Below are 17,012 nucleotides of genomic sequence, written 5' to 3'. Positions count from 1 at the left end.
TAAATCTACACCTTTAACTTACAATGAACTTTGTAGGGGAAAATTCTATGGAAGTGGTTATATCTCCATGGAATACTAGTGTAAATTCACAGGAAAACTCACTGCAGCAAGTTAGAGCATTCATAGCATACATAGAGTGTAATCTCTAAAGACCATGTAAAACTTAACTCTTTAAAAATCTTCAGGGGAAAGTGTATCTTTCTCATAGAGAAGTCTTTTAAAACCAGCTAGAAGAGTTATTATTTAACTTTTCTTGATAATACTATTTTAGGCTGTCTTACTATAAATCCAGTAAAGGCCCTATGGATTTATTTACATCATGAAGGTTATCTTGAAACCAGAAGACTAGACACTTTCTAAAGAACATCTTAAATTCTGAATTACACTTGGCAAACTCTTCACAAATGTGAAAGTCTTCACATTTCCATTGAAACTAACTTGAATGCCATACCAGTCACACAATTCTTAAATAAGAAACATTAGAGAGATGGAGGCTGAAAGATAACATCAGAGGTATTAATCTGTATTTTCTGTACCCAATACACAACAAGTGGGACCAGTGAATTAATACCAAGTCTGGTTTGCAGGACATTCTCTATTCAGTCTGAGTTTGTGATTTCAAATAACCAAGAAATCACACACAACTCTGTCTATGTTCATATGACTTTGCAATACTTCTTTACACTTTAGTGAATGTCACAGTTAATGCACAAAAATATTAATAACCATACAGTATTCATCTATTTTTTGTTATTCCTTAATATATGCACTCTCCTAAAATAAAAATATGTAATTACATGCTACAAAAATATGAAAGAGCTTGAAATATGATTTTGTTTTTAACTAAACTTTGCATTCCAAAGAGCACATCTACATTGCATGACAATGGCTTGTTACACTTACATATATGTAACCTATAGAATTATTGCATTGGGATTATTGTTAAAGCAATAATGCAGATTATATCATATCCTCTGCAATTTAAGAAGTCAATCAAAGTATTAGTGGTCAGCCCAGTTGGCTGCAAAGTCAAACTGGAGGAAGTAAATAGGTCTGTGTGTCTAATTCTTGTTTGTGAAAAGCCAGAATTTATTAAAATAGCAATGTTTGATATTGTTTAAATATATCAGGAAAGTAGTATGAATGAGTTAAAGGAAGACACAGCTAGAAAAAAAAATGCTGGAGTGAACAATGGAAACATCCTGAAGCTGGTGAGTTCAGAGGACTGGAAAAAGCAACATCCCTCAGCCAGAATTCTATAGCAAATGAATTACATGCTCATGGGTACAACTCATGAGTTTATCCCACCAAAAAGGCAAATACTTTGACCTGGTTTCCTCAAATTTCTTCTTATATCTCATAGCATTGAAAGCATATCTATATATAAGTGTATATATATATACATATATATAATATAATATAATATAATATAATATAATATAATATAATATAATATAATATAATATAATATAATATAATATAATATAATATAATATAATATAATATAATATAATATAATATAATATATATGTTATTTTTTGTGTGTTTGTGTAGATAACATCTTTCTAACAGACTGACATAACAGGGTCCACTTGCCCACAACGTGTTGCCCATGATTTTTAGGAAATCCAAGGAATGCTGTTCCAGAAGTTTAACTCAAGAGAGTCTCACTTAAGAGCCAAATATAATTTTCACTGAGATATAAGTAAATAAATAAAAATAACACATGGTTCATTACTAATTTGGAGAAAATTTATTGTATTTTGGTAGAGTATTATCAGTTCAAGAATAAACTAATTCCTCAAATTAAATAGTACATTTTGGAATCAGGATCAGTGGAGAGCATTCAAAACCTTACATTCTAAGGGAAAAATAATGCAGGTTGTAGCCGTTTATGTTGTAGTGGAATTATTTCATAAGATATGGCCAATAAGTCTGATGCTTATATGCTAATAAATATACTGTTTGCTCTGTAAGATTTTCCAACCAGGTTATTACACTTTGAAAGTCTTATAAACTCAGTCCTCCCTTCTTAACAATAGTTTGCTATAATTCATATGAATAGCAATTATACTTGGCAGTTCTTGTCATTTTTATATACATTTTATTAAAAGAAACATACGTATTTTAGAATAACAATCACCACAAGTCCTATTTGTTCCTTTTCTGTACCTATTGATATTCTCCCAAAGGAAATGTACTTCAAGAAATTTTGTGGTAACTTTGGGCCAGGATCACCAACAAACACTGTCTATCCATACTAGGCATTTAAGAGGTATATTTAAGGTGTTTTATCTCATGAGAAGGCCTGTCAATCACAGCCATTAGATAATTAACAGGGTCATTAGTTGAACTGCCACAAATCTGAGGGGTTGAGAAGATGGTTTTACTTTCACTTTCAAGTATTTTTCAAAAGTAGACTATGGTACCGACGTAATTATTTTGTATATGTGTAAAATACTCAAAAACTTTGTGTGCCATGGATTTTTAGGACCTAGTTTTATCTCTGAGGAATAGCCTATGCTTTACTAAGGTCAGTGTAAAAGATATAAATCCTTAAACTTGATTCTGTCTGAGAGTAGGACAGTGAAGTATGTGCTATTTCATGAGCTAATGTGCTATTTCATGTTGAATGCCTAGAGGAGGCTGGAGGGTATCAAAAATGGAGCTTCCACACACTCTCTCTTTGAATTATAATTATTCTACCATCCAAGCTTAACAAAAAAAATCTTAACAAAGATTCTCTGGGACCTAACTTTGCAGTATTGCATATTTATATCTCATATTCAGGATGTCTGTTGTTGTTTTTTGTTTGTTTTCAGAGTCTAGTCATTTATGAGATGTGTTAAGAAGTTGTTTTAATTCACAATTTCTCTCTTATCTAAATCTATTACTTCATGCAATCTCCTCAACAGCACTTATCTTAGTCAGATACTTGTAGGACTTTGGGCAACTTCCATCATTCTTTGCTAAAATATTTCAGGCAGTACCAGATTGGAAATATATTCCAGTCAATAAACCTATAGTTGTCTTTCCAGATTTTTTTTTCAATTCACCTTCTTTGATGATGCTGTCTAATATGTCTTTCAAAACAAACTGGCATCTGGAATATTAGTCCATACTGTATTCCAAATGCAATGAAAATAGTCATTGTCCAGATAAACAAGGACAAGGATTTGTAGAGATATACTTCCCTTGAGAAAATTAAAGGTTTTACAACCATTGTTAAGATTTCTGCTCAATAATTTCAGCAAAATGGCATCACAGCATTATGACTGTCTCAGTATTCAGATTTCTTAATGTTTTAGCATGAAGAGCTATTTAAAAAAATAAGCTTATTGCAAAAATTTTCAGATATTTCAGTTAATCTGAGATAATTCAAGGTTTGTAATTTTTTTTTTTCTCGGGTTGTGCATATGGTATGAGTACATTAGAGATGTTTTTAAGTAAATTTAATTTCTTTTGCCACATGGCACTGTTCTATTGATAGGCAAAAAGTAGAATTATATGCAGGTATGTACAACAAGAGTATAGAGAGATGGATGTTCAGGAAATTATTTATGAAAATATATTCATCAGTATTTAGTATTGTCAAGATGATGTGATTGCTCAAATGATGTTCTTTCTGTAGGATGTCACCAGGATACGTTCCTTCTGGGTATATCCCTATTTGGAATAGTTTATAAGAAAATGGTATAAGGATGTGTAACTAAAAATCAGTTTAAATCAGTTAAAGAGGTAGGGAATTTTCATGTGATTTTATTATGATGTTAGCATACACAACACAGAAATCACTCAGTGAAATAAACCTCTCATTGTCTTTTGTGTAAGCTTACCTCCTGGGCATAGTTTTTGTTTGTTTGTTTGTTTGTTTGTTTGTTTGTTTTGTTTTGTTTTTTAATTAATTAAACCATTATGTGGGATGGAAAGAAACTTTACTCTTCTCAATTAGGAGAGCCATTATTTTGGGAATAAATGGTATCGCCACTAAATATTTCTAGTACTCTAATATGTGCTGTAACAGAGAGCTTCATATTGATAAAACAACAAATGAAAAGAAATTGCAATTTCTAGCTAACAGCACTAACAAAAAAGATGGCCCAACAAATTTGAGTGAGAAATAATTTGTTCTTTATGCTATTTCCATCAAGAAACTCTCTTCAGAAGAGGGAAATTGTGATAGATTATGTGTGGTAGTGTTCTCTTGTGATTGACGGCAGAGGAATCAAGCTATTACACTTAGATGCTTGCTGTGGAGTATAACCAGACTTACCAGAAATAAGAGAAACATTTTACACTGAGTGATTAAGCCCTGTTTTTCAGTCTAGGAGCTCTGTTTTTAAGTTTCATCCACTTCCATTACTCAACAGGAGCCTCTTCTTTCTTTCAGAGGACTGGTAATTAGCACAAGTACAGTTATTGTAAGCTAATTATATGTTCTAAAACTAATATACTTACATGAACCAGAGGGTAGCTTACCATGTGAGCATTTGATAAGTGAACAGGTGTTTAAAAGATTTAATGGGTCTGTAGCCATCTGTAGTGATTAATAATGTTTGAGAACCTCGCTGCAGCTCACAGTATCATCCTAAATGAATGCTGGAATTTTCAGTTCAAAAAAAGTGTAAATGATTCTAAGATTTTCCTCCTCAAATTTTATATGCTGAGTTACAATTTTAGGTTCCAAGTGGCAGGAAATAATTGAACTCACCCTGAAGCTATGCAGAAAAAATAAAAAATGAAAATAAAAAATAAAACAAAGAAAATTTAAAAAAGGTAAATATTCCCTCTAAATTCGTCCTGCCTTTTTACTGCAATGTATAATGAAGAATATTTTTTCCACATGTGGAACAGAAAAATAGAGTAGATTTTCCTTCTTATTATTCACCTAACTGCTTCTGAATACCTTAGTTCAGAAACCTGGATTAAGCAGTTTCTACTTTCCACACCCTGTAGAAAATTTGCTCCCCTTTGAAATAAATGGCAAAATTCCCACTGTGGCCAGATGCCACTTTCTCTCTGGAGATGGGAAGCCAAGTATGAGTAAGAGACTGCCACTGCTTGTACCTGAGAAGTGGCTATGACTGTACAGTGTTAAGTTTTGCATTAAGATTAATGCCCACAAATGTGATACAAGGGATAAGTACTTCTGAGATGTTGGTATCCTATGGAAATTATACATTTTCCTTAGGATTAAAGGGAGCAGTCCTTCAATTAAGACCTTGTAGGCCCTTCAAATCGAAGGTAATTTTGTTATGTTAAGTAAGGTTAATGGTGTTAATTAAGTTAATGCTGTTAAGTTATTTAGCTGCCTTAGATCTGGGGACCCAAATTAATTTCAACCAGGCTGTGGGACATCCAGGATTTGTTACTTCTACGAAACCTGTTGTATGGTATAAATGATTTCTAAGGCAAGGTAGAATGAGGAATCTTTATGGATAGTAAACTCATATGAGAAGAACAAAGTTTAGGGGATTCAATCTCTACCCCAGGAATTTTCATTATATTAAGTCCAGAATGGACAAGTACATGGATTTAGCTCTGCATGAAGCAAGAATCTATGACCAGCTTCTTACCCGGTTTCTTACCCACTGTCAAATGGGTGACTGACCTTAGCATCTAAAAGAAAGTTTACAAGCTCTGACCAAAATTTACTTGCTCACCAGGAGTATTTACAAGTGTGAACACCCCTGGCTTTCACAATCTCCAATAATGCATTCATGCTTCCATCTTCAAAACAGTTGGAGCACTTAGATCTCTCCCAGTCCAAAAGTGCACAAAAAATGTAAGAATTCACTATCTTTGAGACCTCTCTCCACTTGGGTTAAAATTGTCCAATAGAAAGCTAAGAAAAAGACTTAACTGGAAAAGGATTTTTTTCTTTTGTACATATACAAGTTAAAGGAAAAACAAACACACAAACAAAACTCCACCCGCATAACTAATGGACTTATAACCTCCTTAGGTAGGAGACAAGCCAGAGAGAGTCTTCTCACTTATCTGTCTCTTATTATCTGTTCTTTTAGTGTTCTTTCTAGAATGGTCTTCAACCAGAAGAATTTAAATATAAAATAAATTCTAAAATGCTTAGTTTAATAACTAATGTATATATCATGGAAATAATAACAAATTAACTGTTTTTAATTTATTCAAAGAATTGTCTAGTGTCTGAAAATAACTTTCCATTAATCATTATTAAATTGGATAGTTAGTTGTTCATTGATATGATGTATAATTTAGAATCTCAAACCGGGTTGCCCACTGGTCTAACTTGGCACAGTTCCACTGATTTTATTGACTCTGTTAGTACAAAGTTGACTGCAGTGCACTTCTGCCAGTTTGTACCAGCAGATTATCCTCTCTCTGTATTTTCAAGGTAACATACTGAGATTTCATAGAATTCATCCAGCAGTGTATATCAATTATATATATGTATTCATATATTGGCATCCATCTAGAAAATGAGACATAATTTTGCCTCAGCTTTTTCAGATGTGATCAAACCAGCTTTAATCTGGCTAGTTCAAGTACTCTTGAAGACATGGTGGCACAGCTACCAAACCTGCCACCATGACTGATGTGGCCTAAAGCCAATGACTCTGAAATGTCACCTAGTACACAAGATAACCGTTAGTGTTAGATTGGAATTGCCTACAGTAACCATGTAGCCCTGTAATACGGTATAGCAATTTATAGAAACCATTATCACATTAGTGTTACAGTTTTGTATACTCAGTGGAGCTTGTAAGACCTCAGGTCTGAGGCTTGGTAAGCTTGACTTGTCTGAACTTTTCTTGACCTGCCTGTAGCTTTGCTTCCCTTGTTTTAGCTATGATAGCAATTCCTTTAATGACTAGGTATTAATGGTTGTACCTTTCATTAGGTTATGTAATAAAATCACATCTGCACACCCAAAAAGGAGCATAGAATGAAAATGGCAAGTTGGGGAGACCAAACAGTACCCTGACAGATGCTCTCAGGTCCATCAGCAGGGATTCACTAGCCCATCAAAAGTTAATCTCTAGATTAAAAAACGAAAGTTCAAGTGTACAATTGAATATGGGGAACCCAAATTAAGGACTCAGAGGGAGGGACACATATTCTAGACTCCTCCCAAAACGATTCCAGCAAAGCCTCAGATCCATTGTCTGTGTACAAAACCCATCACCATGAGCCATCAGGAGCAGCTTTCATTGTTACCTTTTTAGACTAAAAAGGACCACTGTCAAGGAGTAATGAACACAACAGAGGCATGGAAAGAGCAATTTAGGATTTAACATTAGGATTAGGATATAGTTTAGGATTGCATAGAGTGTTTAGGGCAGGGACCAAAGGCAGGAATTCAGGTGATTCAGGGAAGAATAAGTATGGGAAATAGAGGGGCAAAAGAATATAAAAGTCTATTTTCATATGGTTGGTCAGTACACTTCTCTGATCATTGCCTGTGTCTGATGACTACAAACTGTCCTGTTTCACCCTCAGCTGTTCTCCAGTGTGTCTTCATTCCATGTGCACATATGTGTATGGGGGCTGAGATGCCTTCAACTGAAGTTAGTGCAGGTTTGTGAGTGTGGGATCATCAGTGAAGATCAAGGCACATGACCTAGTAGGTAGGTGAAGTGGTCTGGAAGCAACAAGGCACTTTGGGTCAACTCTGGGTGTGAGAGCACCTGTGTGTCTTTAAGGGTGAGAGCACAGAAGGGTCAGCTATGGGACCAGAAGAGTCCTGGCTGGCAGTGTTTATGTATATCTGTGTGTGTGATGGTCTGTACCAGCAATGGGAACAGGGCTGTGGTTGCAGAGGTTCCTATGTTCAGGTTCCAGCAACCAGGCAGACTGGAATCCAGAGGCAGCTACTGGGTAGACTGGGTATCTGAGCCTAGCTGTGAAGGGAATTTGCATTGTACATATGTGTGTATATTCCCACTGGCAGGCCTCTGTCTCAGCCAGAGAGGGGAGCAGGACAAGGACTTCGATGATGTCCATTTTCATGTGAGTGCTCTGTGAGTCTTTCTCTTATGTGTTTGGATGTACATGTATATATGAATATATACGTGGAATACACCTGTGTTTGATGTGTGTGTGGCTACTGGGAATACATTTTCAGCCTCATTAATTGTTAGACCTGGGGGCATGGAGCTGCTGCAGTTTTGCCTCTCTCAGAATGTCAGATCTTGCATGATATATTTTCCTCTAACACTTTTGTTTATCTTTGCATGGTAAAAGAAGAGTTTTATATCTATATAAGTAATAAACAATTATTCTGTGCAGAAGAAGATGCTTATAATTCTAACGCAATGACATGATATAGAGGCATGGTACAACAGCCAGAGTGAGAAGCAGAGGCATGGGATGTAGTATGGAGGGATGCGGTATTGGGATGGTAAGAGATGGGGCACTGCCTTAGATCTGGGGACCCAAATTTGTTAGCAACTTACCAGCTATAGAAATGCAAACATGGATCTGGACAAAACCATTTTTAATAGTAACAAGGAGAAAAATGAAATCATATAAAACATAAACACATCAAGTTGCAATCAAAGAGCAGGTTTGAGATCACCTGCTGAAAGTGAACAGGTTAAAGTCTATGGGGCCCAATGACATGTTTCCCAGTGTGCTGAGGAAACTGACTGATAGTTGTCAAGCCTCTCTCCATCATATTTGTAAAAGTATTGCAGTAAGACAAAGACCATGATGACTGGAAAAAGAGAAATGTCATTCCAATTTTTTTAAAAAGGGTAGAAGGGAAGATCCACAGAAAAACAGAGCAGTAAGCTTCACATCTGTACCTGGGAAGGTTGTAGAATGGATCCTCCTGGAAGTCATGTTAAGGCACATGCAGAACAAAGAGCTGATCCAAGGCTGCCAGAATGGCTTCATCGAAGGCTGACCAATCTGGTGGCCTTCTATGGTTGAGTAACAAAGGAAGGCTTATCAATATAATCTATCTGAACTTCTGCATGACCTTTGTCATACACAGAGACATGGCATCCTTATCTCTAAATTGGAGAGACACGGATTTGGAGTGTGGCAGACTATTCAATGGATAAAGAATTGGTTTGAAGGCCACACACACACAGAGTAGTAGTCAGTTCTATGTCCAGGTGGAAGTCAGTGATGACTGCTGTCCCTCATGAGTCCTTCTTGGGACTGATGATATTTAATATCTTTATCAATGACATAGACAATGGGATCAAATGCACCCTCAGCAAGTTTGCAGATGACACCAATCTGAGTGTTGTGGTAGATATCAAAGAAGGAAGAGATTCCTTTCAAAGGAACCAGGACAAACTTGAGAAGTGTGCACATGTGAATCTTAATGTGGTTCAACAAGTCTAAGTGCAAGGTGTTGCACCTGAGCTCAGGTCAATCCCAGACATGAGTAAAGCTCAGGTCAATCCCAGACATGAGTAAAGTCTGGGAGAAGAACTTATTGAGAACAGCCCTGCAGAGAAGGACTTGGGGGTTCTGGTAGATGAAAGGCATGACCTGAGACAGCAGTGTGTGCTTGCAGCCCAGAAGGCCAACTGCGTCCTGGGTTGCATCAACAAAGAAGTGACCAGGTCGAGATAGGGGATTGTCCCCCTCTACTCTGCCCTTGTGGAGCCCCACTTGGAGTCGTGCATCCAGGTCTGGGACCCCCAGCACAAGAAGGATGTGAACATGTTAGAGTGAGTTTGAAGGAGATCTGCAAAGTTGATCAGAGGGATGGATACTCTCTCCTATGAATACAGGCCGAGAGAGCTGGCAATGTTCAGTCTGAAGAAGAAAAGGCTCCAGGGAAACCTCATTGTGTTCCTTCTGCCCTTCAGTACTTTAAGAGGGCTTATAAAAAGATTGAGAATGACATTTTCCTCAGGTAGATAATGACAGGAAAAGAAGAATGGTTTTAAACTAAAAGAGGGAATAATTACATTAGATGTTAGGGGGAAAATCTTTATTCAGAGTGTGGTAAGGCATTGGAACAGGTTGCCCAGAGAAGCTGTGTATGCCCCATCCCTAGAAGTGTTCAAGGCCAGGTTGGATTGGTGGCTTCCCTTACCATGACAAGGGGATTGGAACTAGATGGTCTTTAATGTCCCTTCCAACTCAAGCCATTCTATGATTCTACAAAACATATGGAAAAGGCACCACACATTGTAAATGTGAATGCAACATGAAACCGCAGGCCAAAGAAGAAAGAGAAGGGCATAAAATCATGTTAGAAAACATAGAAAAATGACCCAGAGTGGGTTCTGGAGAAGGAGGAAGAAGTTAAAATCAACATCATATTATTTTCAGCAAAGGAGTCAAGATACTGGTGAATCACCATAACACCCCTTGCCACACACCTGTTAGATTGAAACCACCAATGCTAGGACCCAGAAGAGCAGGCAAGGGGTGAACATAACACCAGGAGTTTGAGGGTAATACTACACTTGCTGAAAGGTAGCTAACCTTTAGAAATTATGTCACTATAAATCTGGCAAAATATGTGGACACATGAATTACGTATTCCGTACAAAACGGAGGTAGTACATGAACAGAAGAACACGAACATGGTGGCATTGCAATGAGATAGTCATAGAGGAAATAGAAGAAAATGCTGCAGAGGGAAAGAAAATGTTTCAGGAACAGTGCATGAAAAAGACTATGCTACATTAGTTTAGAAAACATTGTCTTAAAGTTTTTAAAAAGGAATTTATCAAAAAAAAAAAGTATAATTACTATGAATGCTGGTAACAATATTCTGATAAGTACTGCCTATCTTTTGCTAAGCTACAAAAGCAGTGCTAAAAACAATTGGATCAATAATACATCCCCTAAAAAAAAAATCCCTTACTATAGCTCCCTCAACAGCTGTGGATCAGACAGTTGTTTAATATAGCTGATACTTGCACACTATAATGTCACTTATTAAAGTTTGAATGGACAATATCATGCAACAAATAAAGTGATCTTGATCTATTTTGGATTTTGGAATTTGAAAACTTGCCATTCCAAATTTTTGTCCACAAATTTATCCACAAAAGACTATTTATTTACATATTTATTTATAACAATTTTTTTACCATCATCTACTAGATTTCCCAGGATAAATTTAAGTGAAAATAAAATAAAAATTTAAGTACCTATTCAAACACTCTTACTATTCTGACCCATATAGCTGTTCATTTGAGGGTGCTTATTTGAAAAGTCAAGTAGATGTGGCATTACTTATTTGCAGTCACTGCTAATTCATGAGCAATGTTAATCAATGCATAGATTAATTTTTCTACCTTAAGCAGCAGTGGGTCCAAATTAGGTTGGTACCCAGAACACGAGAAGGATGTGGAGCTCTTGGAATGGGTCCAGAGGAGGGCCACTAAGATGATCAGAGAGCTGTAACACCTCTCCTATGCAGAAAGGTTGAGGGAACTGGCCTTGTTTAGCATGGAGAAGAGAAGGCTCTGGGGAGACCTCATTGCTGCCTTCCAGTACTTGAAGGGAGGGTATGAACAGGAGGGGGAATGCCTGTTTACATGTGTTGGTAGTGATAGGATGAGGGGGGATGGTTTTAAACTAAGACAGGGGAGATTTAGGTTGGAAATTAGGAGAAAGTTTTTCACTCAGAGGGTGGTGAGGCACTGGAACAGGTTGCACAGGAAGGTTGTGGATGTCCTGTTCCTGGAGGCATTCAAGGCCAGGCTTGATGTGACAATGGGCAGCCTGCTCTAGTGGTTGGCAACCCTGCCTAGAGCAGGGGGGTTGAAACTACATGATCTTTAAGGTCTTTTTCAACCCAGGCCATTCTATGACTCTATGATTCTATGAACCACCGCCACATATATTCAAGCAAAGGAATCCTAAGATTTATTTTTAATTTTTTTTGAAGTGAGTAGCATCACACAAAAATGAGCTGATATTAGCTAATTTATCTAAGTAATCTCTGATATATTATTTTCTTATTACTTCCCAATTCTTGATCTGTCACCAGTGATGTTAATTGTGTTGGCCATCTCACCACAGCTGGCCTTTTTAGTGAAAATGAAGCTGAAGGAACATTTAACTCCCCAGTCTTCTTTTCATCTTCTCTTATTGTCCCTTCTTACTTGAAAAGTATTGGGACATCTCCTCAGTTTTCCTGTCACTTCTAGTTACACATAAAAATCTTTCTACTTATAAGCCTTGATGTCTTTTGGTAGCTGTACCTCATCTGATGCTGTACCCCATTGCCACACTTCCTACCTTTTGATCTCTCGCCATTCAGCATGATTTATGGAAAGCAAATCCTCTCAATACATGTATATTATCTTCTGAATATCAGTGGTAGTTCCTTATGCTGTGGTTTAGTTGAGTTCTGTGAGGTAATTTACTTTGTACAACTTGGCAAAGTTGATTAAGAAGCTGAAGTGATATCTAATCTCATGGAACACATTACATGGATTGAAATCTGATAGAATTCAAACAATTTTAAGCAGATAACAGCACTGGTTGTACTTTTACTGAGGTCCATCAGGGTTGGAGGTCCATCATTGGCCATGCATTATTCATCATCTTGTAAGATCTGGAATAAATTAAATGACCAATAAAACTGAAGATGAATCTAAAAATGTTAAACAATGAATTGGAAAATCTGCAAATTAAAACAATGTTACTTCGTAAACAAGACACTACCAAACAGTATGCATTTTAACACAGAAAAACAAAAGAACTTTCGCCTTGGAGCAATAAATGCCAGGCTGTAGAACTGTAGAGTAGAATCACCGTCTCTGAGTTGGACACAGGTCATACTGGATAATCAGGTAAATACGAACTGAGAATATGGTGACATTGTCACCAAAATCCCTTAATTTATGAATGAAAATATTGATAATAATATCTGACTTACTCTACTTTGCACTATTTCAGCTTCTACTGATATAAAATATATGTTTCTAGTATCTGTAGCTCCAGAGTTAGATTCTTAAATTGGAAAGAATTCAAAGAAAGCCTCAAGACTAATTGCAGAAAAAAAGTGTTCAAGAAGGATTCACTTTAGGATCATACAGTCTTAAATAGAAAAATATTATTGGACAAATGCCCCAATCCTGTTCTGAATCTACTTTTGAGAAAGACACTGCTGAAAACTGAAGAAATCTAGAGAGAATATGCCTATTTAGGCTAAGTTAGCTTATGTGGATTACTCTCCTGGTACTGCTGTAGGAAGCAGGATAAACAGGATAAGACAAGGCTCTTTTCATCCTCATAAGAGAAGTTATAACAAAATCCAATGTCTGGAAATGGAAAACAACAACAACAAAAAGTCCTTCTGGAAATAAGATTACTATTTTAAGGTTGAGAAATTAACTATTGGAGAAGTTTACAAAAGATCAAATTACAGTTCATCACTAAAAATGTGAACAGACTAAATGAGATTAAAAAAAAAATGAGATATATTCCATTAAAATTGAAACTAAAGTAGAAAAGTTATATAGAAATTCATACTAGGTGAACACAACCTGTTCTGATTTCACATGTATATGATGTCCACAAATTTGAGTTTGAAACAAAACTTCTTTTCAATCTAGTTAAGAGACAGCTACCACATATCCTGATTGAATAATCTGGAATCTAGATGCATCCCATTTTGAAAATTTCAGACTTAAATAACAAATCCTTAGTTTTATAAATCTTATAGAAGCTGATAAACACTATCCAAAGAGAAACTATTTTCCAGGTAAATATTTCCAGGTCTAATATGCCATAATATGTACTAATGTTATTTAAATTCGTAATTAAAAGGACTAAGAACAAAATAAATTTTTAGAATCAGCAGGAGAATAACATTTTCAGATGGTTTCATAACTGTTGAATGATATTTAAACATTGAGAATGTTAAGGCCAGATGGGCATGCTGTGAACTATTCATAATGTTAAAAGTTAATATTCATAAAACAACAGCTTTCACCATTTATGGATTGAAATGAATTAAATTGTTGCCAGCCTATTATTGTTGCTTTCATCCATGAGCCTTGAGGTTTTGATTTTAGCAGTTAATTGTATATCAGCAGAGAATTTCTCCCACTTGTCCTGCATTTAACTCATAGTAAAGTTATAAGTACCTAAACATTAAGATTAGTGATCTGTTAAGGCTTGAAATTCAAGATATGAGTATTGTGTCATTGCTCACAACACAATATAGGCTACCCATGCCAATGCAGTGGGACAATTTGTGAATGCATTTTGACAGCATATACAGAACATAGCAAATATATATATCAAACCTTAGCATATCTCAGTCTTGAGCACTCCTGCATTAAAGAACAGCATTTCCTGGAAATCTGTGTGAAATACTGTGAAGTTCCTATTATTATGCACAATCACATAGAACTGCATACAAGATAAAGCAGGTCATCCTACCTTTTTTGAGTATATTTAGTGAGTGATCGCTAAATATATCTTTCTAAAAAGATATATTTATCTCTATAAAGAGACTCACTGTCTCTTTAACAAAAGTAAAATACTGTACAAATAGATCAAGAAAATCCAGCAAATACAGTAGACAATGATAATGATGATGATGATAATAATAATAATAAATAATAATAATAGTTTTCACCTGTATGCTGCTCAGAGCTATAGTTCTGTTAACTGTGTTAACTGTATACAAAGCTCAGAGGTAAGTAGTTAAAGCAAATAAACACATTAAAGCAAAAAGAGACAAAACTTTGCATGGGCAGAAGTTGAAGGTTAGAGAGAATCTGTTTTTATTTCAAAGAAAGACCTAAATACCTCCACACTTAAAAAGAAAAAAAAAAAAAAGAATAGTATTTCACCACTGTAATGATTTATGAGACACACGTTAGGTTGCTTTTCATCTATATTTTCCACTGAAGTCTCGGTTCCCAAAACAAGCTACCTCTCCAATGTTTCATGAGGGTCATAGAACTGTAGTGCTTCATGAAAACTTCAATCTTGTCATAAAACTTGTCCAGCTGATTCTGAAGGCAGGTGGCAACAAAATTCTGTCTCAGCCTCCAGCGACTTTTTTCCGCAACCAAAATTAAAATTTCCACTTGACATTTTGAAATATATAATCTCCATTCATGACTTAAATACAGTAGGAAAGGGGACTGATTATGGCTCTTCCTACATGCAAAGATAGATACTATTTGCAGAGCACCACATGTTTGTGGTCCCCTTGTTAGCCATCAGGGAAGATCAGCTGGAAAATTCTATGAATGTCTTCTTGCCTGTGAAACTATGATCCCTTCCCAAGCTAAGGGAAAGTGATGGTATATGTTGGAGAAGAATATGTGTCCACATTACATTCAACTTTACAGCTCAGCATTTTTGGAGTGTAGTGAGACTGAGGCAATGAAACATCTGGCCCTTCATGCAAACACAGTCAGTCCAGTGTTTACACTGTCTACTTTGGGCCTGTAACTGAGATGAAATTTAGAGAACCAATGTTAGGAATCAAAGTTTTGTAATAAATAAATGGAGGAAAACAAGATCCTAAAAAACAAGCCAGAGCATGAAAAAGTAGATATTTAAAACAAAGACTGTGGATTAAGATCATTTTGGAGTTTACAGGGACAGTTCAACTGAAATATATATTATAGATTTCTTTGATTTTATTTAAATACTTCAACACATCTGTAGCTACTATCCAGTCTGTTATTCTCCAGTGCTTCTCCATGTCCTCTTGTCAAATAGATAGCGTGTCTTCAACAACTCAGTAATAATAGATGTTCCAGCAACTTGAACAAGCTATACATAAATATACATTTAAATAATATATCATATAATATATAACTGTGCAAAAGCTGGATGATGAATCTTCCTTAGTGTTTACCTGCCAAAGTACTACATACCACACAATTACTTCCAGATGCTGACTATAACATGTCTGTACTCTGCCAGGGGTAGAGTGTGCACATGCTGCATTTAATTTTATAGGTTCATATTTCTGGGCCCGATTTTTGTTAATCTTTCACAAATACTGAGTCAGTTTTAATAGGAATATAAGTATTTTATTATATGTGCAACATGAAGAACTTTATTTGGGGAATTTCTGACATTTAGATTCTGATTCTGTATATATAGAACATACATATATCCCAGCCTCTTATGGACCTTATCTGCCCAGATTATTTTTTATCCATCAGGTGATTCAAAAATTCAAGACATATGAACATCACTGGGAAATCTTAATAGCCTGGTGTTTAGGTTCCCTTGTACCCATGTTAACCTGTAAATTATGACATCAGCCTTGCAAATCATGTCTTCTTTTCTTTGCACTAGATTCAACTGATTTTATTTTATTTTATTTTATTTTATTTTATTTTATTTTATTTTATTTTATTTTATTTTATTTTATTTTATTTTATTTTATTTTATTTTATTTTATTTTATTTTATTTTATTTTTAGTACCTTATTGATATGAGCTGCCTCAATGTTAGTGGAATGACATCTCTCCTGAGATTCACCTCTAGTCCCCTGATGTATTTGTAATGTAAATTGATACCATTGCTCTACCTGTTTTCAGTGACAGTTGTCCCCTATTTACTAAATAAATTTTACATTTAGTATTAACTGCTGCATAATTAAAGTCTCTAAGGAGTCATTAGTGAAAAAGATTTTGCAATATGTAAGTGAATCTAGCTTCTCTTTTACATGAAGAATTGGATTTCTAATTCTCTTGATTTAGGTGGAAGCACACAGTTTATATTCTGTAGCTGTACTGCAAGTTTTTTCCAGCTCTTTGCCCTTTGTATGCTTTTTTTAGATCATTCCCCCAGCATGCAGAAGCACAACGGAAGGCTTGCTAATATGAAGCACTCTATTCAATCAGGAAGTGCTTAATCAGGTCACCCATTTTATCAGGATATCTTCACAGGAGTTGGTGTGCATAACGATAATGTCAAGGATTAAAGACAGAAGCTATGGCATTGTGTTATATTTGGACAGTGTAGTATTATAATGTTTCAAGCATTTTATGTATCTTTATGGAATTCTTATTGCTAGCAGCCCCAACTAAGAGGATAAGAAAGTAGACCTCCTGCTA

The sequence above is a fragment of the Aythya marila genome (assembly GCF_965140915.1).
Source record: "Aythya marila genome assembly, chromosome: 1".
In the NCBI taxonomy this organism is placed as follows: domain Eukaryota; kingdom Metazoa; phylum Chordata; class Aves; order Anseriformes; family Anatidae; genus Aythya; species Aythya marila.
Note: the sequence above shows the minus strand (reverse complement) of the source record.